Genomic DNA, 16,741 nt, shown 5'->3' on the forward strand with positions numbered 1-16,741 from the left:
TTTCAATAACAAAATTCAACTATAAAATTCAATTAAAAATCAAATTTAAATAAAATTCTCAATTTAAAATCAAATAAACCTAAAATAATTTAAACAAAATTATTTAAACAAATTGATTCAATAAACTAAATTTTAATGGATTAACCCATCAAAATTAAATCGTAACCGAAGGACGAAAATCGAAACGATCGCGGTTAATCGTCCGCATCGATAGCGATCTCTGTCGCAGCGCTGATAAAACTGAAGGGTTCGCCTGGATTCTCTAATAATAGTTTACGCGCGTTGTTGATCAGCCTGTACACATAGGAGGGTACGCAGCTAGAATGTGACCGCGTAAACGCGAAGGAGGGTTATCGGGAGAAGCTTGTTTGCCGGCGGCACACGCTGTGTGTTCCGCACACACCCCATCGATCTCTAACTAAATTAAAATGCCCCGCGTAATATTGCTTAGACGACCGGAGGAAAATCAACGCCGCACTATTTCCTGCAAACAGAATCTCTTCTTTGACACCGGACCGTGGCTGATGATCACCTTAGGCAAGACAGTTGTGCACCGGCACACGGGCGACTCTTCGACCTTTGGCATGCGTCCAACACCGTTTTTTCGCTAACCTCCGGTATTAAACTGTCCCCGTATTTGGAGTGGTGACCGACCCGATTTGTGGCTGATCTGTCGAACAGGTATCGCCGTTGCTATATCACACTCTTTTGTATATACAGGGTGGGGCAATTAAAGTGTTACAGTGCAATATCTCCATTATCATTAATGATACGCCAAAATGCTTCACAAACAAATTGTTTGGTTAGTCGATCCTGTGAAAGTGATTATTGCGATACTCTTCGGGTTTTCAACGATTTTCATACTTTGCGCGACTAGAATAACCTTGAATTATAGGTCGCTGGATTCGTCTTAAAATCGGCAATAATGTCATCGAAAAAGAAATATATAGTTCCATTTAAAAAAAACATCGATGACCTTGAAATCTCAAAAAATATGACCTTGAAAAAAAAACATTTCCACCAAAATACGTCCCCCTCCGAACCAAACAATTTGTTTCTGAAGCATTTTCGCGTATCATTAATGATAATGGAGATATTGCACTGTAACACTTTATTTGCCCCACCCTGTATATATATTGTTATACTCTTTTCATGATATCCTTCATCAATTATGCGAATAGGATCCTGCCGATTAAGATAGCCAAAACTAACCTTAGAGGTTTTTTAATGACTATTATATCCTTCGAGGACTGACCAAACTCATCTCTGCAAAATTTCAACCCCTTAACTTGCTCGTGGGAGTACTTATAGGAATAATACAAAGGGGGTAGGGCGAAACAAGGGGGCAGGCCAATCACAAGGGGGCAAATCCAAAAAGGACGGGGCTAGTACGAAAACATGTTGAATGTTGTACCGTTAATCTATGTTTTTATTATATAATATATATATATATATATATATATATATTAGCCCCGTCCTTGATTTACCCCCTTGTGTATTGGCCCCTTGTTTCGCCCCACCCCCTTTGTATTATTTCTATAAGTACTCCCACGGGCAAGTTAAGGGGTTGAAATTTTGCAGAGATGAGTTTGGTCAGTCCTCGAAGGATATAATAGTCGTTAAAAAACCTCTAAGGGGTAGTTTTGGCTATCTTAATCTGTAGGATCCTATTCGCATAATTAACGAAGGATATCGTGAAAAGAGTATAACAATTACACCATTGACACTTTAACTGCCGCGTCATCCACACGTGGGAGACACAATACATGCGAGTGAATTGAGTTTGATTTGCATTTATGAGATCTGAAAAGATCTGTGCAAAGATTGCTACGATACACTACGAGTGTCTAGTCTCAACTTTATTAAACTAACTCCGTTGCTTTTATGATCCATGGAATGAAATGAAAGATGGCGACAAGCAGACTAACGTTCTAAAATCTAAATAATATAGCTGTAAATAAAAAGCGAATGAGAATTTCAAACGTAACGTGATTTGAACGGGAAGCTTTGCGAGCGTTGTTAAATAAATGTCTTTGTTAGAAATAGGCGGGAGAACACACTGATATGTCAAGGTTGCAGGAATTTCCCGCACGAAACCGCAGATCGTTCTGTCAGAAATATATTTACGATCTCGGTAACGTGGAATTTAAATAGGAAGCAGAAATAACAGGCTGTACCGTGTTCGGGGAATAAATCGAAATCGATGTTTAAATTGAAGCGAAGCAGCAAATCAAATGGGAACGCAAGCTCGAGTCCAAAACGATACATCGAACAACGGGATTGGCATTTACAATTTCGTTCGAAGGTCGACGATACGTTTTTTAGGAATATAAAGGAACGGATGAATAAAAAATGAAATCTTTTTATTAAACTAAATCTTCCGGGCGAAATTTATTCTCAGTTCGCTTCGAAGAAAACGGTGTTCGCGCGTACAGGGTGCTACGTGCACGACGTTCTCCGTGTATCCTTTTTCGCCCCAAGTCGTCAGAAAACATTGCCACGAAGCGAGACGACACGCGGGCTCTCCGGCGACCAATAGGAAATCGATAAGTGATTCTATAAACGTTACCAAAGGAATGGTCGATGGATAGATGCCATTAAAATATAGTCGAAAGCAACGTGGATTCTGATGTCGGGCGCGGGAGGAGGGGCGGGGTGTATCGTCCGTGAACGGCTTTCCCCTGCCGAGAAATTTAATTATAAAAACTGACAGGAACCCTCGCGGAGGGTAGCAGCACACCCTTTATCGAAATAGGAAATCGAGGATGCCACGTGGAAATAATGAAAATAGAATTGGCTCCACTACTTCGGGCCTCTTGATGCGATTCGGGAACATCGTTTCGTGAATTCCGCCGTTGCGAGTCAATTAATCGACGGAAATATTCGGTGATACGATTCCCCCGCTGCGTCGACGTTCGCGTTCCCATCGCGATTACAATTTTGTAACACGTGTAACCGTCATTGGAGTCGCCAATTGTGAACACGACAGTTGTTTAACACTCGAATGACAGGCGTCGCGACAAAAATTCTACAGAAAAAAATAAGGATTCTTTCCAAATACATTTATTTTTAGTTATTGACTAAATAAACGTGATGTAATAATTCCGATGTATTGATAAATGTTGAGAATGAATTTGTTTCCTCTGTATTCTTAATTTTTGAAATAAGTTGTTAAAGTTCTGTTCAAATATATTTAGTTATGCCTAACGTAATTTATTTACTTCTGCCGCATGCGAATAAAATAAAACATACGAATATAACTTTTAACAGTTACTTTTAACTTTTAACAACAAAACAGTTTTTACAAGAAATTTATTTTCAACAAATAGTTCTCGCGTTACTATCGTCGTAGCGAAACTGAAAAGTTTCATTCTTGTGAATCAACTCGCGAGAGACCACAATTTAGTAACGATTTGTTCCACTAGAATTTTCACAATAAAACCACACGGATATTTCGTGGCCGATGAAAGACACAGGGTGAGGAGACCATGCTAAAAAAAATGCTAGAACAGACGATCGATGGGTCACGACGTTTTATAACGTTTCATGAAACCGGCTGCTTTCTTCTTTAAGAATTACGTGAATCGTTTATATAAAGGCTTCTCTTGAAAGTGGTTACATCAATGTGCCGATACAGAACAACTAAAGATTATGTAATCAAACGAAAAAGAATTCACGCCGCATCAACGCGTTTAGGATAAAAGAAACTTTCGCGATGTGACGCGAGCAAAAAGCGTAGGGATTGCGTCGCGCAAAACTGTTCGTTTAACGTGAAGCTGCGGTAAACAGACAATTGATGCTATCGGATAAAAAAATAATATTTCAGAAATTTTTCGAAAGGGTATCGATTGAATTTTGATCGAAATTGTAAAAGATATAATCTTTAAAAAAAAGAGAGATTTTTCAAAGGAAAATATAATGAATAACTTTGTTAGCCTAATGATTTATACTTAATTTTTATATTAAAAATATAATATCCAAGTTTATGGTGTATTTTATATGTATGCACTTCTCGAGACAGCTAATATACTGTTTTGTTTACCCATGAGACGCATCACCAGGTACAATGAACTCGCACATTCGGGCGGCATATTAATTAACCCTTTAGGGACAACGTCTGTACGCTGTACTATCTCTGACGGATGTTTCACAATTAATTACCCAAGTGTCTCAAAATGTCTCACAATTTCAGAATTTGAAAACAGCTATGAAATGCATGAAAGGGTCAAGTTACCATTAAATAACTTGTACCTTAGATAGAGAAATTCAGAATTGAAAAAATGCTGTGAGTATATCAAGTATCGCCTTTACATTATAGAAATTTCCTGAGAATCGAGAAGGTACCTGAGGTCGTTTTAACTAACTTTTTCCTTTACAAAAATGGTCTCCGAGGCATCGTTAACGAGTTATTCGCGAAAAACACTGACCAATGAGAAGCAAGATTAACTGCGAGGCGGTTGAGACAACGAGTGACACTGAGCTTCAACCGCTCATTGGCTCGGCTACCTAGCGCGAGCCGTTCTCTCTTCTCATTGGTCAATGTTTATCTTCAATAACTCGTTACCATTGCCTTGGAGAAAATTTTGATAAAAGAAAAGATTGCTCGAAACGATCTCAAGTATCCCCAATTTCCGGATTATTAGACATTTTTGGGACACGTTGTATATTGTACTCCAGAAAGCATACGCACATGAAACTATAGATTACAGGAAATTCAATAATGTGACGTTGTAGCAGATTCTCACATTACACTTTAATGATTTTGACCGCGCTGCTAATATTTATTTCTATTTCACAGTTTTGTTTAACCTAATATATGGCGGCTGCCACGATGAAAAATGCAATAGGCGGTTAAATGAGAAGACCGAAAGAGGTATAATCTTGCGCGGAACAATGTCGAGGAGCAATGGTTTTGGCGCTACGAATCTGGGCTCGGCGATTTTCATTGGATCGCAAAGCATTGTCGTAATGCGATCCGCTCGCGCGTTTATCGAACAGAGGATTGAATCATGGCGCGTAGTATTGACAGTCCTGTGTCACGTGCACACACGCGTGACAGGCCGCGGAACAACAATGCCCGCCCGAAAACCCCGGCAATCGATAATTCTATAAAGCCGCCGCACAGGCTAATCGACTTCGATTTCATGGAGGCCGGGCCTCGCTGATTTTATATAGCTTTTGTTGCGAGATCTTGCAAGAGCTGAGGTAAGTGCATTTCTCTGGTCGCTGCGTGTAAGTTTCTGTACAATGATCCGGTTACTGTGTTTCAATTTCTCTACAGTTATCTAATTACTGTGCTTCGATCATTGTACAATGATACAATTACTGTGCTTCGATCACTGTACACTGATACAATTACTGTACACTGATACAATCACTGTGCTTTAATTATTGTAATCAATTCTTGCTGAATAATATTATAACATTGTCAAGGTCATTTAACATTGTTCATTATTTGTGTTTCGATATCTATAATTTTACTTAAAAAGGGAAGAAAATCATGTGTAGAGTATACACGTATCAAGGTTATTATGTAACACGTGGTGCGGCGTAAGAGGGTTCGGTAATAAACGCACGCATCGAAAATGACGTGAAAATATAATATAAATCACTGGATTATTTTAAATAAAGGAATTTATCTAAGACATCGAGTGCATTATTGTTTTTTCGTAATTTGGTCGGGGCTTGTAAATATAATAATCTACTTTTTTGTTTTGTATTTTAAAAAGATCAAAAGAAAAACACATAAAACGTTATCAAAGACCATAACCACTACCGTTGTATATTTTTATAAAAATTTATTTCTGGCGGATTTCATGGAAAATTTGGTTTATGATTTTCAATACAACTTTGAATTTGCGTATTGTAGAATAGTCCTGAACACAACAATATCAATTCTATTCTTCCATTATTAAGTGCAAAGAGGGCAAAGATTATTCGAAATATGCGTCGTAGATATATCATAAAAAAATTAGAATTTTTCACTTATTTAAGCTGCATAAACTTTCACTGCAAAAAGTGACATAAAATCGTGATCGATTGTTGTATACATAAAAATGCAACGTGTATAGTAAAGATATAAATTAAGAAATAAAGATTTCATTTTGTTTAGGTTCTTTATAAAAAATTATAATTTTGTAAAACCTTGGACCAAGTAAAAATTGCTGGCACCGCTGCATTTGCAGGGTTGCTGCAAGTTCGCGACCAACAACTTATCGGCAGTTTCCCTGTCCCGACGTTCCTTTCTCAATTAGTACGCACACTTGACACGATCATTATTTTTCACTTTAATAATCCACCACTCCGCGAGTCTACTTGTTACGTTTGACATTTCGATTTCCTTCGAAGTGCAAATTATGGGTTCGCACGTTCTCATTAATGTCGTCCCTTGCCCGTACGCGTCGGTTTCGAAACTGGGTTGAATTAAATATACATCGACTATACGGTAACAAAAAACCGGCCGAGAAATAAAAATTTAAATGTTCGACGTTTTATTCGTGGAACGTTAAAACCAGTAAAGATATTTAAGGGATTACGGAATAATACGTTATTGTTAACTAGTCGACAATATTACAAGAACAATTAGATTTAATTCCTGTCGCCTCGAATCTGTATATTATATTTATCGTGGAGCATAAATATGAATATTTACGAACAATCGCAAATAGAAAGATCCGTGTTGACTGTATTTCGAGTGCAGCGTCCTGAAAATTGCACATTCGCTGGAAAATATGCAACGATGAAAAGTCGGTTTCGCTATTGACTGAATAATACCGTGATGCTGCACAAACGAATATGCGATTTATTTCCTAAGTATATATAATCATAGCTGATCTGAATAAAAATTGAAACTGGTAAAAAGAAGCATCAGAAAATAAAGAACCCGAAAGAGAATGAAAATGGTAACACGAAAATTATAAAATTATTATAAAGACGGAGAGACATCTAGCAAATTATTCTCAACGTCTACTGTACGTAGAGAAATTGCGTCATCACGGTATATTAAACAAAATAAAGTGCTCTCACTCAGGGACTCTTTCTATCAAAAGACGCTACCCACGAGTTCTGTTAAAAATATCGCCAACGATAAAATTAACGCGAAGTTGACCCACTGCAGCAAGTAGTTCTGACATTTTCGGTATTATAACGGGATATTCCACCCCTCGTCCTTTCTAGAACAACTTTGGACGAGCAATGGTAACTACTACGTATAGACGTCGCAATAAAATTAGCATGGTTAACAGTTACAGCATTATGACGTAAAAAACCATTTATCACAAAGAACTGTTTGACTTTAAATTCATTTATTTGCTCAGATTTGAAAAACGATTTTTACGCGTATCTTCCTAATTTTGTTAGGTTTTGTAAAATGTAAAAATGTTGATAAACTATTTAGTTTGATTTCGATCGAATAAAATACTGTGATTTTATAGAGTTTTGGAGTTATTGGTGAGGCAGTGTTAAATAGTAATGAGAAATAAAGTGCTAATAATCTATCGAAATGCACTAGCAAGTATTCTAAAAAGCTGTAACTAATTGTAAAACATAACAATCTCAGAAAATTGTTTCTTTTACAATTTCTGATAAAAATATTTCTGTGAGAAATTGTTCGATGCACTTTTTTCTTTATTCGAGTATATATATATTAATAGCAAATTGTACAAAGCTAAAATAAATTCAACACTTCTCATTATTAAAAAATAGCATTCACCAGCCATCTTTTACGGCTTCATTATACTAACTCGAATACGTTCCGCAAAACTGTGCAGCGCAGCGAATTTAGATGAAGTAGAACCGGTAGATCATGATCAGACGAGCACGCCCGACTTCCCCCGAGAAAGAAGTTCGAGTTCGAAATGTCGAACATAAAGTCCATATTTTCCATGTGACCCCGATCCTGATTTATTTATTCATTCGAAACTTAACGAACGCTGTCTTTTATACTCAGATTGTCCCAGTTGTCCAAGTATTGGACATCTGGAGTGACTAGATGAAGTGTTAAATTCGATATTTGATACTTTGGTGTTTATTTATTCACGGGAAGAAATCCCTTTGCGTAACTGTTCGTAATAGATTACAAGTTGAAGGCAGAAGTTGAAAAGACAGAACAATGTTACTAAAAATTTTGTTTAATCTGATACTCTTATAATAAAACTAAATCTGTTATTGTTGCTGTATAATGTGAAATGACTTTCTTGTTTTGAAATAGTAAGGTGTTTGATGGTTATCGGAGAAGAGATCAGATCAAAACGATCTAGTAATAGCGGGCAAAGGATGCATTGACGTCTCCGAACGTGAACAGGTCAAGAAGAGTATAGCGTGTTCGAAGAGGACTTCAATTTCGTATATTCATCGAGGCTGCAAGTTTAGTCAGGAAAATTCATTTTCCAAGACTATGTTAGAACGCTGAGATCAAAACTACCCTTAATTTAGCACGGTCGCCTACGGTCGAGATGAAAAGAAAAATCTCACCGGTCATCCTGGGTGACAGTGATGTCGGGAGGAGTCGCAGAAGGCGAGGCACCGTCTGGAGCATCCAGTTTGCCGGCTGTTTCCTCGGGCTCCGTGACTTGAAATTCGACCTCGGACACCGCGCGCGCGCGCGCTCAGGGAACCCACGTTTCGTACGGTACAGAACCGCGAGCCTCACGGCGAACGCATCGCAGACGTGTCCCGGTTTATCCTTGTGGAAAGCTCGCCGGTGCTCGATCGCCACCGAGATCCAACTGTACGGTGCACCAATTCGCACGGATGAAAACCAGCAGGCTTGACTTGGCAAGCCGATATCTTTTCACTGTTTCTATTCCTCGTTCAGCGTTCTCGCCTCGACGCGGTACTTTCGAACATTCCCACGCCACTTTCACCGTCCGAATCCGTCCGCCAGAGTCCCCGCGAACCAGTGCTCTTTCCCCAAACGATCTCCTACCCGCTCCTGTCTCCGACCTCCGCGAACGACCGAAACCAGCCGCCTATTATTTCGACGAATCTCGCGCGACTCCTGGTCCACCGGAGTCGATCGTCACGTGTCCGGAACGCGACTGTCGTCAACCTTCGAGGATCGTAGCCCGTCCTTTTCGCCGAGTGACACGACGTGTCGCGTCTCGCCGCTCTCCGAGCTGGCCTCCTCCCTCGCCGACTGGTAGACCGTTAGCCTCGATTATTAGATTTATTACGGAACAGCCTGCTCCCTCTGAGACTCGGCTTGCTTCTTAGGTGAAAGCGAATGGCAATTACCCGTGCAGCAGCGTAGGCAACGCGGCTCCTATAGTTTGTCCTCGAGCGGATCGCGCGCCTCCGTAAACAGAGCCGGGAGAGAAGCGGCTCTTCTCGTTCGTACTCCGGATCGGAAACCGATCGCCGGTGCCGGGTCGCCGAAAAAAAGAACAGCCGGATGGTTAAAACGGGCTTAGGCGGTGGCCGATGGTTACACGGCCACGGGTCACTGGTCCCAGGATTTCGGGACCTTGTACTCGCGAAACGAGTTCCTCGAGTCGCGCTGATCCGCGCTACTTTTTTCGTCGCTGCGCCTCGGGGAACGTCCGAAGGCCTGGGTCCCTCCGGATTGCACTTCTTGAAAGAGCGTTCGGCGACCGATGCCTTTCCTCCTCTGCAGCAATCTTCTTCGTTAGAACCGTCCGAGACGAGCGTTGCTTGTCTCGATCTTCTTCGCAAGTTCGAATTACTGAGAATTTTTTTTCGCGTAACGGGACACCGAATCAAGCCCAGCTGCGAATCGGTCGATGGTGATCAAAGAGCAACGGTGATCTATCGTGTATCCTTGAAAGGAATACTTCGATGGAGGTCGTTCCTTGATAATATCCAATACGATTCTCCGTCGTCGACAATGCACCGATACAATCGGTCGAACTCGGCGACAACAGGTTTACGATCGGTTTCTTTACACTGCCAGCCTCTCGTTAGAACGGCCGGTTCGTCAGCCGTTCCGTGCCGGGTTCGGAACACTTCACTCACTTCTCGACTTCGAGTTGCCTGAACACGTCTTCTCGTACGTTTTAGACAATGCGTAGATCCAGCTGCGAACAGCGAAGAAAACGACGGAGCTCGGCGACGGTGTCTCGGCTTCCGATGTTCAGCGTATCGAGCACATGGGTCGAATGCGTCGCCGCGGAGCCTGTTTTCCGACTACGGAGGCACGTAGTTTTCCGAGAGAGGAGCGTCGTCGTCGTCGCTGACGGTCAACCGTGAACGTGTGCGGGATGACGTCACCGGGCACGTAGCTGCGAGGAAACTTCAGCCGACGAGAGAGGTCCAAGGGTTCTCGCGCTCGCCCTCGCAATGTTGCTCGCGGTGTGTGTTCTCGAGTGGTGCGAAAAAGGGAATCGTCGCGGCTAGAGGGGCGGAGGGCGGGTGGCGCGCACGTGCAGTGCCGGAACGGCCACGTTCTTTTCTTTCTTATCCCGAAAATCGATCGTTAAGACACGCTGCATCGAATGACACACCGGGGTGGACGCGTGCACGAGTGACCACCGACACCATAAACACTGACACGTTCTCACGTACACGTAGAGACAGAATAGGGTGAGACGACAGAGATACAGAGAGGGATAGAGAGACGGAGAGACAGAGAGAGTGAGAGAGAGTAAGAGAGAGAGAGGGGAGAGACACGCACGTAGACAGAAGCGACACCCGTTGACTCGGTTGTCCCGTGTCAGCCGATCGAGTTAGCCTGAATCGAAGCCGACAGCGTTTCGCGGACGCCTCCACATTCTCCCAGGAACGATTCCTTCGGTTTCCTGGAGGAGAGAGAGGCCGTGCGGATGGGAATCGCCGGGATTGGAATGCGACTCGCGGGTGCAGCCGGGTATTAATCGCAACACTCGCCAACCGCCACGATATACTCGAGGAGACTGGAGTCTCTCTCTGTAGGTGAGGCCCCCCCTTCTTTCTCTCTTGTACTCTTTCAGTGTCGTAGCCAGTGGTTCCTGGCCACCGGCGCTCCCCCGGATCACGTGCCACGGTGTCCGGTGTTGCTCGAATCGTTTTCAAAGCGCGCTTTCGGTAAAACTAGCTATCGTTCGTCGCTTCTCAGGATGTAAAACGTTATCGTCGATTTTGTTACGATCTAGAACCGTTATTGTTGTATATTTATACTGGGGCAGATGACGCAATTTTCGTTTAGAATTGAAAACGTATAAATGAAGGAAAGTGTTATGTAGAAATCGATATCAGATTGAGGAGAGGATTTATGTGTAAACTAACAAGCTATAACTATAACTATATTCGAATGAATATATTTTAACAGCTGATTGTTGAACAGTATTTATGTGAGCGAATTTATAATGAACAATGTTGGAAAACGTGAGTTTGCTGTTTTACATCCATTCTCGTAATTATTTTTTTATTCTATTGTTTGTGCTAGTGTTCCAAGATGGGGTTACAATTAAACAGTATTCTATTATAGGTGACTTTATCTTATTCGATGCGGTTCACGGTGTTCATATTCATTTCGGCCAGAATTCATGAAAATAATCGCGGACGGAATTATTGGAGCAGCTGGTTTTTAATCGCGCAAGGGCGAGAGAGAAATCTCTTTCTTGTCGTATTTATTCTGAAAAGTTTTAAAATTCTTTTCATTTTTCTACCGTTTTAAAACCGTACATTTCTTTATTAATGCATTATATGGTAATTTATTTATTCTGTGTTACCACATAGAATATAGGCATTTTGGTGAATAAATTAGCAATAATAGAATTACCGCGGCTGAAAACTATTAATACACAGAATATCTATTAATAGATCTAAAAGAAACCTTTTAATTTTTATTATTTTTGGCTGGTTTACAACAAATACTAGTAGTTGCATCCTACGGTAACGTGATTTATAAAATGGCACATAGGTAACGTTGAAATGTGTGCCATCCTTATCTTCGCCGGTCACTCCAATGCAATCCTGTATAAGACACTGCACTCTAGTAATGAATTTCTTATCCTATTTTATGATTTTTATCCTATTTCCAACCGGGTAAAATCGTTCGCGGTATTGATTTTCAATTTACGTGAACTAGTTCCTGGAAGATAAATTTACGTTGGATTCAATGCCCTGTGCTCACATTTAGTTTCATCCTTTACCTATGACGTATGGCACGTTTCAATTAATCCATAAGTTTTACATGCATGAACTCTGTACTCTGATCGAATAGTTCGTAAACGTTGTAATATTTCATTAGTAATAGACAATTATAATTAAATGTCATAGCAAATGTCACATGTTACTAGACTTGCGGATTTTATGTATTTATGACGAAAATGTATAGCCGAAATATTAAATTAAAAACGCGCATGAAGAAATTAATAATATTGTTACAATATTTTCCATTCACTAAAATAATTAAAACAAAACGTTTATTTTAATATAGCATAAAATTCAACTACAACATCGTTTGAAAAAAGCTTTCAATATTTTACACGTTATACGTAAACGTATTAATCATGTGTTTTTTGTGCAAATGAAAGTAAAGCAAAAATTGCAACAAAGTCGGATGAAAGCAAACAAAATACGAACGTGCACAGGAAAATTAAAAAATATATTTCGCTAGAAAATTGACATTCTTGTCAGAGTCGAATAACATTCTGGCGGAACAGCGTCGCTTTTTATCGTCTAAATCATCGTTCCCCTTATCGCTTCGTGTCAAATGTGATAACACCTGTCCTAACACGTTAAAGAAGACTAAAATGTAAGAAGAAGAACCAGGTGTAGCGAAGTGACAGGAACGTTAGAAGGAGCCCGCTATTTCCGGCCTTCCGACGGCCCTGTAATCGAGGCCCTCCTCTCTCTCTCTCTCTCTCTCTCTTTCTCTCTCGCTCGCTCTCAAGTGCTCTCCCTCGGTCACGTACTACGTTACTACTCCCTATCGGCCTCTCCGTCGCACTCGACAACCGGTCTCCCTTTATTAACTCATACAACCGTCCTTCTCCATCCCGCATTTACTCTGAAACCACTGTTCCTCGTCGCTGCACCGAGATGCGGTTCGGCCAGATTCGTAAATTCTCGGCACGATTGCCGGGCGGAAGAGGAGGGTGAGGCTGCGACGATAGAGAGGGAGAGCCGGCTTTGCTCTCCCTCCCCACCCGCCGGGGATAAGACAGTGTGACAGTGGCGCAATGAAAGAAGCGTAAGAAATTGTACCGCGGCGCGAGCGAGTACGCCAATGCGCATGAGAGAAAGCGAGCGAATGAATGGGCACGGTGTAGAATGAGCGCGCGAATCGGCGTAAAAATGAGAAAGGGTGTCGGGAGCGAGCGAGACGACGGTACACTCCGCGACAGAACGATGGCACACCCTTAACTACGATTGTAAACTTAACGAGCGCTAAAAATGACCGACGTTTGCTCTCACAGGATAATGACAAAACCAAATTTGTTTGAAGATTTCGCTATAAATTTCGTAAAATAAGAAATAAGAATTCATATCTTTCGATTTTTCAAAATTACTTGGATTTTGTGAAATTTTATTTTATGGGATTTACAATTGTAAAATTGTATAAATAATGTAAATAGTATAATAATAAATTATATAAAAATAATGATGGTATCATAATAAAAATTATATATAATAACAATGATAGTATCATAATAAAAGTAAGGTCTATTAAAATTATTTTGAGAAATAGTGTAGCAATTTTTAGCGGCGCCTCAGAGTCGCCTCTCGAGTGCAAAGGGTTAATACTGAACGTAGCATTAAAACCGACCGGTTCGTCCGATCTCACAAAAATTGTACGACTCCGTTTACTCGGTAAATATTCGAAACCGGTGGTTTAACTTGCGTTTCGCGTTAAAAGAACTGTTACAGAAAAATGCCAGTAGACGGAGTTTGAAATAAAAAGAAAACAGATTTATAGGTCGGGCGATCATTTTGTCGCCGAGTGTATACCGGCTATTTTCTATTCCTGCTTCATCCGCGGTGCTGGCAAACGAATGCAAAAGATTAACGGGGAGTGAGAGGAAACGTGCGCGATTGGAGGTCGGCGCGATAGTAAAAAGAAAAGCGGTGTAAAGGTGAAGATATCGTAACGCTGAGAAGGATGCAGTGTGCCACGCGTTAACCGGAGAGTTTTGTCTAGATCTGGGTTAGGTCTCCGAGTCCTAGCGGTATGTTACCAGACGGGGGGGATATGCCAGAGTCGTTGCTTGACCCGCTTACTCCGTTCGGGTCGAAGCTAAGGAGATGCGCGCCGTGTTGTTGCCGTACAGTGCATGCCGTATCCTTGCTAACGATCTTCGAAACCAGTAGCCGGACGACCTAGCCAGGGATACGTGAAATTTCAGTGGCTGTCGATTCGCTCCGATCGTGTACAGTACACCCTAAGAATGAGAGGTATTCGAAATGATTATTATCGGTATGAGAGCGAGACACATGAATACGGTCGTTCCGATCTAGATATTCGCGTACAGTCCGACTAATAGGTTTCTCTGCATTTGTATAATTTAAATACAAGTTTACGGAATTCCGAAAATCGATCCCTCTTTGCTTCAACTATCGAACCGAAGTCTATACCATCGACGATGCTTCTTAGAGCTATTCACAGCTTGGTTTATTAATTTTTTAAACCCATTGTACTATAACGAGTTAGACTCGCGATAAGAATTTCACGCAGAAGCTACTAAATATGTATGTTATTTATTAATTCTAAAATGAAACGAAATTTGATTTTTCGATTTTCGAAATTTGGAGATAACAGTAAATTATTTATATTATTCAATACATAATTTATATATTTTAAAGACGAAATCAATATAATTTATAAAGAGAAAATAAGTAGACTGCAGGGAATAAATGAAGCTTATTTGTTTAAGTATAAATTTAGTCCGCATAAACAATGAATTTTTATAATTCCAATAAAACAGGTAATATAATGTGATAAAGATCGTTTTCAAAGAGCAAGACAAAACTTGAACGCAGCTTCTGAACCTCGTCTGAACAAGATAAAACACGATGTAATCGATCTATGACGAGCCTGTTTGAAAGTTGCCGTCGTTGCATTTCCACATACTCGTGTATAAAATGTAACCAACTTAGACATTTTTAACCCTAGATAGGCTGGGAAACAAATATCACATCGACGAAACAATTTCATGGAACATCATATTCTATAACGGAAAAAAATTGTTTATTTAAGCAAACGAGAATAAAAAGCTGAAATAACACGATAGAAGTATAATAAAAATATGCACAGAGTTTCAAATTACTTTTATTTGTTTCCTGTAAACACTGAGACAAATCGATGTCTTTTCTTGCTAATGAAAATAAGATAACATTTTTACGCCGAACAACCTGTATCAAGCTCGTTTTAATACCCGAGTGACAGCATTTGATTAATGATTTTTGTTTCACAAACGGAAACGCGAAGGAAATCTAATGCTTGAGGTGCTGCGACGCAGTCTAAACTAGAATGAATGTTCCGTCCTGTATCACGTTAACGAGTTTCTCATTACCCATATTGCTGTAAAATGCTCGAGAGAAAATATCTTTCCGACCAGAAAAGTCGAGACAGGCTTCCTTTGAATGTCTAATTTTATTTCTGTAATAATACTCCCATGGCCGACTATTAACTGTGATTTGCAAATTGTATTTCGGAGGCAAGCTTTTAGAAAGATTTTTAAGTTTTAGCGACGTTAATTCTTATTTTACAGGAAACTATGATAATATGTATATAGATAACTATAGATAACTATATATTTTTAAAGAAATATTTATTTTATAGAAAGATATATTTCCTTTTTTAATAATTTTAACACCAATTATCATTATATATTACCAAAAACCACGTTACCACATCAAACACAGACATTCTTTTAACAAAGTGAATCTTTTGCTGAAAGTTATACTGTCTTGTCAATTATATCTCTCGCAAAAAAATCATCATTTTTTCTTACGCAGCAGAGACATTGTTAACAATTACTGCCAACTGACTTACAAAAACGGGTTTGCATTGAAATCAACTCTTTGTAAGTCTGAACTGCTCTCAATACTAAAGGATAAACTTCTTTGAAAGTATTCAAACTTTAACAAAGCAGAATCACTGTTACAACCAGAGCTGTCTCCCATTTCCGAAATAATAAACATTTTCTGTTTACGCACAAATATATGGAACACAAGTTTCAGTGAATCTAGAACTGCTTTCCAGAATAGAAAAGTTCAACGTCGATAAATAATTGTTACATAGAAACCGATTGAGAATTTGAACAGTTTCATGCAAGCTCTTCCTATACGTATTATCATGTACTATACTATACGATTACCAACATGGTAATCAAAGTGTAAAAATTCTTGATGGGTACGAATAATACTAAAAAGAAATCTAGCCGAAAGAATCTAGTTTCGCGATCGCTGAAGCTGCGATCATCACAGCAGTCATCAGAGGTCTAAGAGTAACTTTTGAATGGCTACGTAGCGTAAAGAAAGAGTCGAGCGAAGAACAAGCCAAGGCTCGTAGTTCGAAGGGGAACAAAAGAGAGAGAGAGAGGTGGGGAACTGTATCAAGGAGCAACCGAAGAGGGAAACAGAGCCACGCCCGACGCTCGTCAGCGAAATTTTTCTGTTTACACTGTGGGAGCCTGGAACGTGCGAAGTGCTAGCGCACACATTTCTGGGATCTGGCGTTTTCAACACAAAGACCGTTGAGAAACGGTAACGAAACAAATAAGACATGCTCGTGGCGGAGCGACCGACAAGGAGGTACACTTTATGCGAGGAGCGTTTAGCACGGTCGGTGATCGATGCA

General features: G+C 40.3%; 1 protein-coding gene across 7 annotated transcripts in view; it reads right to left on the minus strand.

The window, feature by feature from the left end:
• The window catches only part of LOC144471317 (rap guanine nucleotide exchange factor 2), a 275,558-nt gene that overhangs the window by 180,057 nt on the left and 78,760 nt on the right, over nucleotides 1–16,741 (minus strand). The window contains exon 1 of one of the 7 annotated variants that reach the window (XM_078183309.1): nucleotides 8,473–10,837. The exons of the other annotated variants lie outside the window; for them this stretch is intronic. The gene's annotated coding sequence lies outside the window, so the exon portion shown is untranslated. Of the gene's footprint in view, nucleotides 1–8,472; nucleotides 10,838–16,741 lie in introns of those variants that run through there. 7 annotated transcript variants of the gene reach the window in all.

This window comes from Augochlora pura, chromosome 1 (assembly GCF_028453695.1).
Source record: "Augochlora pura isolate Apur16 chromosome 1, APUR_v2.2.1, whole genome shotgun sequence".
Classification (NCBI taxonomy): Eukaryota; Metazoa; Arthropoda; class Insecta; order Hymenoptera; family Halictidae; genus Augochlora; species Augochlora pura.